General features: G+C 38.0%; 1 protein-coding gene and 1 long non-coding RNA gene across 11 annotated transcripts in view; one reads left to right on the top strand and one right to left on the bottom strand.

Annotated features, from left to right (window-relative positions):
- The window catches only part of LOC144317031 (uncharacterized), a 69962-nt gene that overhangs the window by 8949 nt on the left and 47682 nt on the right, over positions 1–13331 (top strand). The window lies entirely within an intron of this gene.
- Positions 11941–13331, bottom strand: part of LOC144317032 (uncharacterized) — a 65155-nt gene continuing 63764 nt past the window's right edge. The window contains exon 3 of the long non-coding RNA XR_013382907.1: positions 11941–12236. This is a non-coding gene — a long non-coding RNA (uncharacterized LOC144317032). The remainder of the gene's footprint in view (positions 12237–13331) is intronic.

The following is a 13331-nucleotide window of genomic DNA, read 5'->3' as shown; positions in this document are numbered from 1 at the left end:
TTCATTTCTACCATACTTTTAATTTCATTTCTATCATACTTTTAATTTCTAACTTTTATAGATGCTATATCTTTTTTAAAAAGTTTTCTTCTTCCTCATAACCTATTTCCTCCAAGTTTTTTTCTCATTTTTCCTTGACTACCTGGTGAACATTGGCTCCCTGCTCACAGTCAGCAGAAAGGCACTACAAAGCTAAATGGACGCTCATGGATAGAGGTATTTGACTGTAGGCATCACTGTAGGCCAGTGGTTCTTAATTGAGGGCCTTATCTATTCCCCTTCCCTAAGGACACTGACAATGTCTGGGGACATTTTTGGTTGTCACAACTGGGGGAGCAGTGCAACTGGTATCTACTGGGGCAGAGAGGAATGCTGCTAAAAATCTTTCAATGCACAGAATGGTCACCTAAAACAAAGAATTGAAAACATAGTATTTTAGATCTTTTCACTTGGGCGGGTCATAACCTCCAGAGAAGACTTTGCCAATATGCTATCTGGCAGCCAGCATTCTGAGATCCTGGCAGTAGAAAAAGACTGCATTCAGTTAGTAAAAGTTTATTTAATCCCTCTATTCTCAGTAAAACACCCCTGCCCTCATATATGCATGCCTCTTGGTCCAGACTCCTTCTGTTTCACTTTCCAGAGTCTAGAAAACTTTGGGAGTATTCTTCTGGGTGAGACAGAGTTGTAGGAAGCTTATTTGTAAACAGTCTTTCAGACTTTTAGCTCCTCCTTACCTACATTTTCAAAGGTACTTCAGGTCCTGTATTTCCCAGGTTATTTGAGAGTTCTATAACATATTTCACTTGCTTTTTTTCTACTGTAGGCTTAGGATTCAACTTTTCTGGTTCTGCTAAGTCAGTTGTGACTAGTCCATTTGCTTTCCAGCTTCCAGTATTCTTCCAGTTTTCTCCCCTTCTGTTCTCTGTGTCTTTGTGAGTCCTTTAGAAAATCCTTTTACTGTCATTTTGGTGGGATTTCAGGAAAGAACAGATCTAATCACGCATTCAACTTGCTACCTTAGGTAGCAGGTTCCTCTGTTTTACCTCACTCTTTATTAATTAGAATGTATCTCTTATGCCCCCCACCCCCACCCATTAGATGATAACCTCATGGGGAATGTGAACTCTATCCTGTTTATATTTGTATACTCAAGTACCTGGCCTTAGTAGGTACTCAATACATTTGTTACACTGAGTTTATGTAATGCAAATATACATCTGCTTTAAATACTTTTTCCATTGATACATCAGGAGAAATTTATATTTTTATTTTCCAAGTTCTCTAATATGCAGAAAAATACAATAATAAGTTAATTCTTTTTTTTTTAAGTTAATTCTTAATGCCTATAAACTTTGCATGCCTGACTAAAATGACCTGAGCACATGGAACATGTAAATCATATTGTTCGTTCATTACACTTTGCAAAGAGTCTCACCTACTCAGTCTGGTGGCCAGTCTCATTTCCAAATCTTGCACCACAGAGTATTTTATGACATCTGCATTAGAGAATATTTTTAAAACATAAAGTTTAATCACATTTACCTGACAGATTATCTGGTTACAAATGTATACTTCTCTTAGATGAATTTTATTAGAACTTCAAATACCTTATATACGGTGCTGTTTCTTCCATAGTCAGAATTCATAGGTCCAGGAATCCAGGGGTAGAAATAGGAGTGGTAGCACTCACTATTACCCCTAGTAATCCAGTAGCAAAGTTTTTGGTTCCTGTTCCCATAGCCTTATGTTCCGCTGGCCTAGAGGTCTTTGTTCTAAAGGGAGGAATGCTTCTACCGGACCATACAACAATGATTCCACTGAACTGGAAGTTAAGACTGCTGCCTGGCCACTTTGGGTTCCTCATGTGTCTGAATCAACAGGCAAAGAAAGGAGTTACTATGCTGGCTAGGGTGATTGATTCTGATTACCAAGGGGAAATTGGACTACTCATCCACCATAGAAGGAAAGAAGAGTATGTCTGAAATACAGGGGATCCCTTAGTATTACTGTGCCCTGTGAGAAAGACCAATGGAAAACTACAACAACGCAATCCAGACAGAACTACTAATGGCTTATACACTTCAGGAATGAAGATTTGGGTCATCCCACCAGGTAAAGAATCATGACCAGCTGAGGTGCTTGCTGAAGACCAAGGGAATTCAGAATGGGTAGTGGAAGAAGTTAGTTATAAATACCAGAGATAACCATGTGACTAGTTCTAGAAATGAAGATTGTAATTGTCATGAGCATTTCTCCTTATTTTGTTATGCATGTATGTGTGTGTATATCACAAATATCTTTGTTTTCTTCATTCTTATTTCCTTATCATATAATGTAAGATATATTGTTTACATCATAATATTTAAGTATTGTTAATTTTACATTGTAGAATTTGGATTATGGGATATCAAGAAGAGTAAACATCACTCAACAATATGAACTCCCCTTCTGAGGAAAGAGTTAGTATATTTTTGGTTATATGTAGGACAGTTGTATCATGTTAGGTAGAATTATGACCTTGCTATTGTCATTATTTAGAGATTAAATTTGGTTTAAGGAGTTGCATATATGGGGATCCCTGGGTGGCTCAGAGGTTTGGCACCTGCCGTCAGCCTGGGGCATGATCCTGGAGTCCTGGGATCGAGTCCCATGGCGGGCTCCCTGCATGGGGCCTGCTTTTCCCTCTGCCTGTGTCTCTGCCTCTCTCTCTGTGTGTCTCTCATGAATAAATAAATAAAATGTTTTTTAAAAAAAGGAGTTGCATATATGGATTTCAAATTCACATGGCTGGACTTCTGATGGTCAATTTTATATATCAACCTGACTGGGTTACAGGTGCCCAACATTTGGTCAACAGTATGCTGAGTTTGTCTGTAAGGGTGTTTCTGGATAAGCTAACATTTGTATGTGTACACTGAATAAAGCAGGTTACCCTCCCTAACGTGGGTAAGCCTCATTCAATCAGCTGAAGACCTAAATGGAACAAAAAGACTGAGTAAGAGGGAATGCCTCCTGCCTGACTTTGAGCTAGGACATTGATTTTTTTCTCCTACCTTCAGACTTGAATTGAAACATCAGCTCTTCTTGGGTATTGAGTTGGCCAGCTTTGGACTAGAACTTAAACTCATGGCTCTCCTATTTCTCAGGCCATCAGAATCAGAATATAACTACACATCAGCTCTCATAGGTCTCCAGCTTGCTAACTGCAGCCTCCATAATCATGTTAGGCAATTCCTTATAATCGTTCAGTCTTTCCCCTCTCTCTCTAGCCAGCTAGCTAACTAGTTTTCTCTGTCTCTCTGTATATATATATTGGTTCTGTTCTCTTGAGAACCCTAACACACATACATAATTATAAATAGAAAAGTAATTGTACTTTTTAAAATATCCTGTTAATTATTCAATGCTTATTAATAACCATATATGAATTTTGTGTATCTCTTATTAGTTTAAAATGTGTTTTGTTTTTTGTTGTTTGTTATCCATTTAATTTGTTGGGATATATAGATTATTAAAGAAATGAACAGGATAGGAAACAAAGGCTAAAATGGACTCTTGGGACTTCATAAAGATAAACTTTTGCACAGCAAAGGAAACAGTCAACAAAACCAAAAGGTAACCTACAGAATGAGAGAAAATATTTGCAAATGATGTATCACATAAAGGGCTAGTATCCAAAATCTATATAGAACTTATCAGGCTATGGGACGCTTGGGTAGCTCAGCAGTTGATCCCGGAGTTCCGGGATCAAGTCCCACATTGGGCTTCCTGCATGGAGCCTGCTTCTCCCTCTGCCTGTGTCTCTGCCTCTCTCTCTGTGTGTCTCTAATGAATAAATAAATAAAATCTTTAAAAAAAAAAAAAAAGAAGAACTTATCAGACTTAACACCCAAAGAACAAATAATCCAATCAAGAAATAGGCACAGGACATGAACAGACATTTCTCCAAAGAAGACATACAAATGACCAAAGACACATGAAAAAATGATCAATATCACTTGGCATCAGGGAAATACAAGTCAAAACCACAATGAAATAATACTTCACACCAGTCAAAATGGCTAAAATTTACAAGACAGGAAATGGCAGATATTGGTGAGGATGCAGAGAAAGGGGAAACCTCTTGCGATGTTGGTAGGAATGCAAACTGATGCAGCCACTCTGGAAAACAGTATGGAGGTTCCTCAAAAAATGAAAATAGAGCTACCCTACAATCCACCAATTGCACTACTAGGTATTTACCTCAAAGATACAAATATAGTGACCCTAAATGGGTACCTGCATCCCAATGTTTATAGCAGCAAAGTCCACGATAGCCAAACTGTGGAAAGAGCCCAGATGAGTAGATAAAGAGGATATGGTATATGTGTGTATATATATATATATATATATACACACATATACCATATACACACATACAATGGACTACTACTCAGCCATCAAAAAAATTGAAATCTTGCTATTTGCAACAACATGGATGGAACTAGAAAGTATTATGCTAAGCAAAATAAGTCGATCAGTGAAAGACGACTAGCATATGATTTCATTCATGTGTGAAATTTAAGAAACAAAATAGAGGATCATAGGGGAAGAGAGAAAAAACAAGATGAAATCAGAGAGGGGGACAAACCATAAGAGACTCTTAATCACAGGAAATAAACTGAGGGTTGCTGGAGGGGAAGGAGTTGGGGGGGATGGGGTAACTGGGTGATGAACATTAAGGAGGGCATGTGATGCAACGAGCACTGAGTATAAGACTTAACAAATCATTTTTTTAAATAATAAATTTATTTTTTATTGGTAAATGGGTAGGAAGTATCAGAAAGGGAGACAGAACATGAAGACTCCTAACTGGGAAATGAACTAGGGGTGGTGAAAGGAGAGGAGGGCGGGGGGTGGGGGTGCATGGGTGACGGGCACTGAAGGGGGCACTTGATGGGATGAGCACTGGGTGTTATTCTGTATGTTGACAAATTGAACACCAATAAAAATAAATTTATTATTTAAAAAAAAAGAAAAAGACTTAACAAATCAGGGGATCCCTGGGTGGCTCAGTGGTTTAGCGCCACCTTCAGCCCAGGGTGTGATCCTGGAGATCCGGGATCGAGTTCCACATCAGGTTCCTGCATGGAGCCTGCTTCTCCCTCTGCCTGTGTCTCAGCCTCTCTCTCTCTCTCTCTCTCTCTCTCTCTCTGTCTCTCATGAATAAATAAAATCTTTAAAAAAAAAAAGACTAATCACTGCCCTCTACCTCTGAAACCAATAATATATATGTTAATTGAATTAAAATAAAAAATTTTTTAAAATGAACAAGATGCTATAGAAATAGTACGCCTTTTTTTAAAAAGAGTTTATTTGAGAGAGAGCAAGCAAGAGAGGGGGAGGGGGCACAGGGAGATTGAGAAGCAGGCTCTCCACTGAGCAGGGAGCTGGACTTGGGCTGGATCCCAGGACCTTGAGATCATGACCTGAGCCAAGGCAGTCGGTTAAATGACTAAGCCTACCCAGCACCCCTATGTGCCTTTTTTAATGTCAAATTTTAAGTATTCTTTGTAAGTAAATCACAATCATTGTGTACATGACAACAAAAGCAGAAGGAAGAAAATGTTACAAAGAAGGTAAAGGGTATGAATGTCCATGTCTCAGGAAGGCCTGTTCTCCAGTACACTTACAGCAACATTTTAGAGCAAGTACTACTTGTTAACATCCTTCTACTGTGCTTCTTGAAGACCTGGACAATGTCAGATTGTTTGCTTTGTTTCTTTTGTGACCTATTTTATTTTTCTTCCCATTTTAATTTGGTCCAACTGCTTCATTCAAATAAAGTCATTTTATCTCTCCTGTTCTGATTAATATTTTAATTATCCAGTTTTTACCAGCTGTGTCCACCCCAGCTTTTTATGAAGAATGGAGAGCTATGCTTTCTGTATTTGAATAATGAAACTATGGACAGGGTCACTCTTTTCTTCCCCAAGTTAGAAAAAGAAATTACCCACAAAAGAGACTTCTGCTGCTCTAGGTATCACAGGGGAGATAATTGCCTATCTATTCTATTTTATTAGTGTCTTAGACATTTTAAAGACTGTGATAGCTATTTGAACTAATTACTTAAGGGATGCTTGGCTGGCTCAGTTGGTAGAGCTTGCAACTCTTAATCTTACAGTTGTGAATTCAAGCCCCATGTTGGGTGTAAAAAAAAAAAAAAAAGATTGTGTGATGATAAAATGAGTTAAAAAAATAATTACTTGATTTTATAGAAAAGAAATATATATGTGAATATATTTACATACACATACATTTATATGTGCATGTAAATCTTGGACTTCTCTGAACTCATTTTGACTTTTCTGGGGTACCTTGATTGTATTCCTAGATCTTTAGGGACTGGATTCTTTGTGCATTCAAAAATAAGTACTGGCTGATGTGATAGAGGCAATGTGACTGTAGGACTAAGCAGTAGGCTTCTATCAAGACAGTCTATCTCTTGGATTACTTTGGTTTCAAGAAACAGAAACCAAATGAACTTAAGCAAAAAGTAGAAAATATAAGGATGAAACCAAGGCCATGTCTCAGGATGGAACTGTATGCGTGAGACACTTTCTTTGCTCCACTTTATATATCTCTTTAACTACCCAGTCTTCATGGTAGAAAATATGGCTGCACAAACCATTTTATATCTCCTGCATTAAAGATTTCAACTTAAACCACATCTCTTATTCCCAATTCCAAATTTCTCAAGGCTGAGTCTCTACCCAGCCCAAACTGTATTTAACATGAAAGTTAGGGAACATAATTTATAACTATGGCTGCTCAGGAGTCTATCCTGTGACCATGTAGAAAAGGGAGAAAGAGAGAAGTTTGTAGAGAAGGGAGGCTAGCTGTCAAACTTAATAGGTACCCATTGCAAGATCCTTCACTTCATTCCTAATGACCCATTGCAAGATCCTTCACTTCACTCCTAATGAAAAAGTGCTATTAAAGAGTAGCTTACTGGAGTCCATGCTGAGGAAAAAGAAGTGGATGATCTTCAAGGTAGATTGAGTGAAAGGAGAAATTTTGAGGCAACTGGGGTTTGGGTGACTCCCCTTAATTCATACTGAAAGTATGGTTTCTTAAAAATACAGTTCATGGGGATCCCTGGGTGGCTCAGCGGTTTTAGTGCCTGCCTTCGGCCCAGGGTGTGATCCTGGAGACCTGGGATCGAGTCCCATGTCAGGTTCCCTGCATGGAGCCAGCTTCTCTCACTGCCTGTGTTTCTGCCTCTCTCTCTCTCTCTCTCTCTCTCTCTCTCGTGAATAAATACAATCTTAAAAAAAAATACAGCTCATTATTTGAACCATTCTCACACAAAGAGATTTAACTGACTGTGGCAAATTTATTACTAGATTTTGAGCCATCTTCAAATTCAAATATATGTTAATTATCCGGGTCAGCTTTGCAGAGATTCAATTATCACAAGTGCTTGAAATGACCAGAATGGACAAGTAGTGACTCAGTTGTTTCCATCCTGTAAGCCAATGGGTTCCAGCCTGAGATCCTGAGACATCTAAGAGTACACAGAAATAATTAAAGATCCATAAACTCTTTCCAAATTTCATAAAGTCTTTATTTTAAATATTTTATTTGAGAGAGAGAGCACCAGAGAGCACAGATAGAAAGGGAGAAGTAGACTCCCTGCTGAGAAGGGAGCCTGATGCGGAACTTGATCCCAGGACCCTGAGACCATGACCTGAGTGGAAGGCAAATGCTTAACCAACTGAGCCACCCAGGCTCCCCAAATTTCATAAACACTTAAAGAAATAATATATTTACCTGACACATCAAAAATCTGACACCTAAAAAACATCAAACTTTCCTGTTTTAGAATATAATTATATCGAGGCAAGCAGTAAACCTATTCTATGCTAATCTTAAGCTCTGGAGATAAACACACACAAACGTAAATTGGTTCATTAAATAGATTCTGGGCAAATGAATTATATCCTGGGAAAAATGTGACTTTAATAAATTCATATGTGACTCTTATTATTCTGTTTAAAGACCATAGGAAGAGAAATTTAAAATTCAAGATTACTGGGCACCTGGGTGGCTCAGTCACTTGAGTGTCTGCCTTTAGCTCAGGTCATGATCTCAGGGTCCTGGTATCGAGCTCAGTGTGGGCTCCCTGCTCAGTGGGGAGTTTGCTTCTCCTCCTCCCTCTGCTCCCCCACCCACCCCATTTGTATTCTGTCACTCTAATTAATAAATCTTTGGAAAAAATTTCAAGATTACCAAACACAACTTTCCTGGAAATATATAAACATGAGTTAACTAGGCATCTCTCTAAAATAATAAGGTCTAAAATAATGACTTCTGGAAAACCCTCCTTCTTTCCTCTTAAAATATATTAGAATATCACCCAGCCCATTATTAGAAGATATATTCATTAGAATAATATAATGCCTTAATGACAGAACTCTGTGAGTGATAAGTTGTTTCCCAAAATGTTCTGCCTTTAGAGCATGAATTTTGGATCCTGTGAATGTCAAGATCTTGGATGTTTAGGGTTTTCTGCAAGTCCTCATCTCCATAATGATCACAAGTGCTTGGTTATTTTCTGCTTCATTCCATGATTAGGCCCTCTGGACCCAGATGGAAAGAACGAGATAGATAGGTTTCTAAAATACATATTCTCTACATGTAGTCCAAGTTGTCAGAAATATTTCACACCCTAAGCAGTTGTGCTTGAAATCCTTTTTGCAGCAAAGCCAGCCCTCTTCCTACAGCCGGGATACATTTGTAAGATCATTTTGAGCAACCTTGAAGACTTCCTTCACTTCACCAAGGCTCAAACCTCTGCACTGTTCCTATTCCATTCTGCCTTTTAGAAAAATATTTACAGTAGACCCTTGAACAACACAGGTTTAAACTGTGCAGGTCCAGTTACACATGGATATTTTTCGATAAATACAATACTATAAATGTATCTCCTCTTAATGATTGTCTTAATAACATTTTATCTTTCTCTAGATTTATTATGATAATACAATATGTAGTACCTATACAAAATATGTATTAATCAACTGCTTGTGTTATCAATAAGGCTTCCAGTCAACAGTAGGCTATTAATAATAAGTTTGGGGGGATTCAAAAGTTATACACCAATTTTCCACTGCACAAGGATCAGCCCTTGCTGTGTATAACCTCCACATTGTTCAAGGGTCAACTGTCATCCCAACTCAAATAAGAAAGCCCATAATTGGAGTTCCATCTTTTTTTTTTCTTTTTTAAGATTTTCTTCATTCATGAGATAGAGGCAGAGACATAGGCAGAGGGAGAAACAGGCTCCCCACAGGAAGCTCAATGTGGGACTCAATCCCGGGGCTCTGGGATCATGCCAAGTCGAAGGCAGACGCTTTAACCGCTGAGCCACCCAGGCATCCTGCAATTTCATCTTTAAATGTACCTTCTACTTCAGTCTTGGAAATGATATATCTAAGTTTGATTTAAAAAATAATAATAATGATATTAGAAGCAGTAATGACACAAATTCTGATAGAAAGTATTAGGTTTTTTTTTCAATTTATTTATTTATGATAGTCACAGAGAGAGAGAGGGGGGGGCAGAGACACAGGCAGAGGGAGAAGCAGGCTCCATGCATCGGGATCCGGATATGGGATTCGATCCCAGGTCTCCAGGATCGCGCCCTGGGCCAAAGGCAGGCACCAAACCGCTGCGCCACCCAGGGATCCCAAGTATTAGTTTTTTAAATCATTGTTTTAAATACAAAGCTACACAGAAACAGACCCATACATACAGAGAACAAACTAATGATCACCAGAGGGAGAGGTGGGGGATGTGCAAAATAGATGAAAGGGAGTGGAAGATACAGGCTTCCAGTTATGGATTGACTAAGTCACAGGATTAAAAGGTACAGCACAGAGAATATAATCAATGATATTGTAATAGCATTTTAAGGTGACGGATGGGAGCTACACTTGTGGCGAGCACAGCATAAGGTATGGACCTGCTGAATCATTATGTGATACACCTGAAACTAATGTGACATTGTATATCAACTATACTTCAATAATAAATAAATATAAAGCTACATATTTATTCAAAATTGATTCATGTTTTGTGATGGACTAATCACTTCTCAAGTGTGCTGCTTTGTAAGGTTATGAAAAAGGAAGAGTAGATGGGACATGCATTAATGAGTGTAAGGTTTTTTTTTTTGTTTTTTTTTTTAATGAGTGTAAGGTTTGCTCACCCTTAAATACTTGTACAGGATGTTCTTTGTAAAGCAAATGTAGTGAAAATTCCCCCTTTTCTTCTTTGAAGCATCTGTGACTCTTTCTTCTTTAGATAAAATGAACTTTTTTGGTGAACACATGGCAAGGGAGAGGTTCAATGTAACAAGCAATCATGTTATTTTAAAGAGCTCCATCTCTAAATTTACATGCAGCAGTTTTTTACGGAGGGTGGGTTGCAACATGTGAGCAATTTAAATGTAACATCTCGTTTACAGGTTCAGAGTAGCTTTCAATTCCCTGTATTTGTATGCTTTCTTTTTCCCCCCAAAGATTCATTTTTATTTATTTTTAGGGAAGGGGGAGGGGCAAAGGGAAAGAGAGAGACAGAGTCCTAAGCAGACCCCTGCTGAGCACGGGCTTGATCCCATGACCCTGAGATTATGACCTGAGCAGAAACTAAGAGTCCACCCTCAACTAACTGTGACACCTGGGTGCCCCTCCTGGTATGCTTCTAATTAAATATTAATTGTACCATTCATTATGAAATGTAAGAAACACTGATTTACTAGATTTTACGTAAGAGAAAGTCAAGATGCCTGGCTTGGCTGGCTGGTTAATCCAAAGAGAAGGAATAGCCACATCAGGCTCCTTGCATGGAGCCTGCTTCTCCATCTGCCTGTGTCTCTGCCTCTCTCTCTCTCTCTCTGTGTCTCTTATGAATAAATAAATAAAATAAAATAAAAAAAGACAAAGAGAAGGAATAAAATGTGGAATTGAGCCTTAAAATCAAAGCCTAAAATTTGAGGTTGCATAATTATTAAATTATCTCAAGTAATATTTTTTAACCTACCCAAATGATTTAAATATATGGTTAGTTATAGTAGAAGTGAGAAGGTAGCAAATGTCATAAAAAATGATATATCCAATATATAAGTTGCTACTTTATCATATGACAATTTTTAAATATATCTTCATGAAATAAACATTTTTAAAGTTGATTTATCTTAAAGTCAAAAGAAGAAAGGACCAAAAAATGTAAGTAGCCCATGGTACTTTCAGGATTTTTGTCTGAATTGTAGGATAATTGTTACAGTTGTCTCATTACTCCTCTTTGATATGTGCTTGGGTAAATTTGTGTTTTCAACTTAGTGTGACATAATTTTCAAAGACAAATCAGTTCCCTTTCAACTTTTCACTCTTCTTGTCCATAGACTCGTCATTCTTAAAATCTGGTGCTTTTGAATTTAGAATTTAAATGACCTCACTTTTAACTAGTTCTATGGAGAATAAATGAAACAATAACTTAAAGAGTTGATCAAGAAAGCCTCTAACAACTATGTGAAACTGAAAACAAACGGTGCATTTTTCCTGTCTAGAGGGCTAGAACATATCAGACCTAGGTTTCTCTTAGTCTGGGATTGAGAATTTATTCTCTTTTTTGAAAAATAAAATATGGAAAATCATATATGTTAATATACCAAATAAATATATCCATGTTCCCACCACCCAGATTTTAACAGTTATTAACATTTTGTCATGCTTTTTGAAAGTCATTTCTATAAAAGTATGTTTTAAATTCCTGTATTTTTCCTCTATTCCGATTCCCTCCCACTCCCTTCCCAATCCAGACTATAACCCTCATAATGTGATTTATTGGTATCTATTGCTGCAAAACAAATTACCCCAAAACTTAATGGTTTAAAACATTTATTTTGTTACAGTTTCCATGGATCAGGAATTCTTGTGCTTTACCTGGACCCTCTGGCCCAGGACCTCACAAGGTTGTAATCAAGGTGTTACCTGGGGCTGCAGGTTCAACTAGGGCAGCATTCACTTCCAAGTTCACTCAGTGGTTGTGGGCAGGCTTCAGTTCCTTGAGGATTATCAGACCGAGAGCTTCAGTTCCTTCCTTGCTCTTAGTTAAAGGCTGCCCTCAGTTCCTTGGCACATGGACCTTTCCATAGAGCAGCTCACAACATGCAACTTGTTTCATAGGAGCTAGAAGAGCCAGAGCCAATAAGAGAAAAGTCAGTTTTTAAATACGTAATCTTGAAAGTAATGCCATAACTTCTATTCATTATAAGCAAATCACTAAGCCCTGGTCAAACTCAAGGGGAGGAGATTATAGAAAGGCATGGAGAACAGGAAGCAGGATTCATTGGGGATCAACTTATGGGTTGGCTACCAAAGTGTGTGTCTTTGTAGCTAATTATTTTATACTTTTCTGTGAATATCTATAAATGAACTCTTTATAAACAAATAAAAATGTGCAATGTTTCATATGCTTTCAATTTATAAAAATGATTTCATAATGTGTATATTGTGCATCTTGCTTTTTTTTCTCTCAATATTTTTGACATCAGTTCATGGTTGGTGTATTTAGATTCTAGTTAGTTCCTTTTAACCACTATTCAGTACTCAATCTACGGATTACCACACTTAAAATTCTACAATATACTTCCAAATTGTTTTCCTAAAAGATTATACCTGTTTATACTTATGCCAGTAGTTTAAGAGGTACCTTTTCCCAACTTGCATATCAACCTTTTAATTGGTGATACATGATATCTCATTGTTGTTTTTTCATAATTACCTAGGAGGTTGAGCATCTTTTCATATGTTGGTGAATCATTTGGGTTTCCTAATCCCTTCAGTTTCTGTTCATACTGTAGCCATTTTTTTTAAGATTTTATTTATTTACTTGAGAGGGATCCCTGGGTGGCGCAGCGGTTTAGCGCCTGCCTTTGGCCCAGGGCGCGATCCTGGAGACCTGGGATCGAGTCCCACATCGGGCTCCCAGTGCATGGAGCCTGCTTCTCCCTCTGCCTGTGTCTCTGCCTCTCTCTCTCTCTCTCTCTCTCTCTGACTATCATAAATAAATAAAAATTTTTAAAAATTAAAAAAAAAAGATTTTATTTATTTACTTGAGAGAGAGTACAAGCAAAGGGAGGGGCAGAGATAGATGGAGAAGCAAACGCACTGCTGAGCAGGGGACCTAATGTGGGGACTCAATTCCAGAGTCCTAGGACCATGACCTGAGCCAAAGGCAGACACCCAACCAGCTGAGCCACCCAGGTGCTCCTGTAGCCATCT

Source organism: Canis aureus, chromosome 7 (genome assembly GCF_053574225.1).
Source record: "Canis aureus isolate CA01 chromosome 7, VMU_Caureus_v.1.0, whole genome shotgun sequence".
Taxonomy (NCBI): Eukaryota; Metazoa; Chordata; class Mammalia; order Carnivora; family Canidae; genus Canis; species Canis aureus.
The sequence above is the reverse complement of the archived record's forward strand: the minus strand, read 5'-3'. Positions and strand labels throughout refer to the sequence as shown.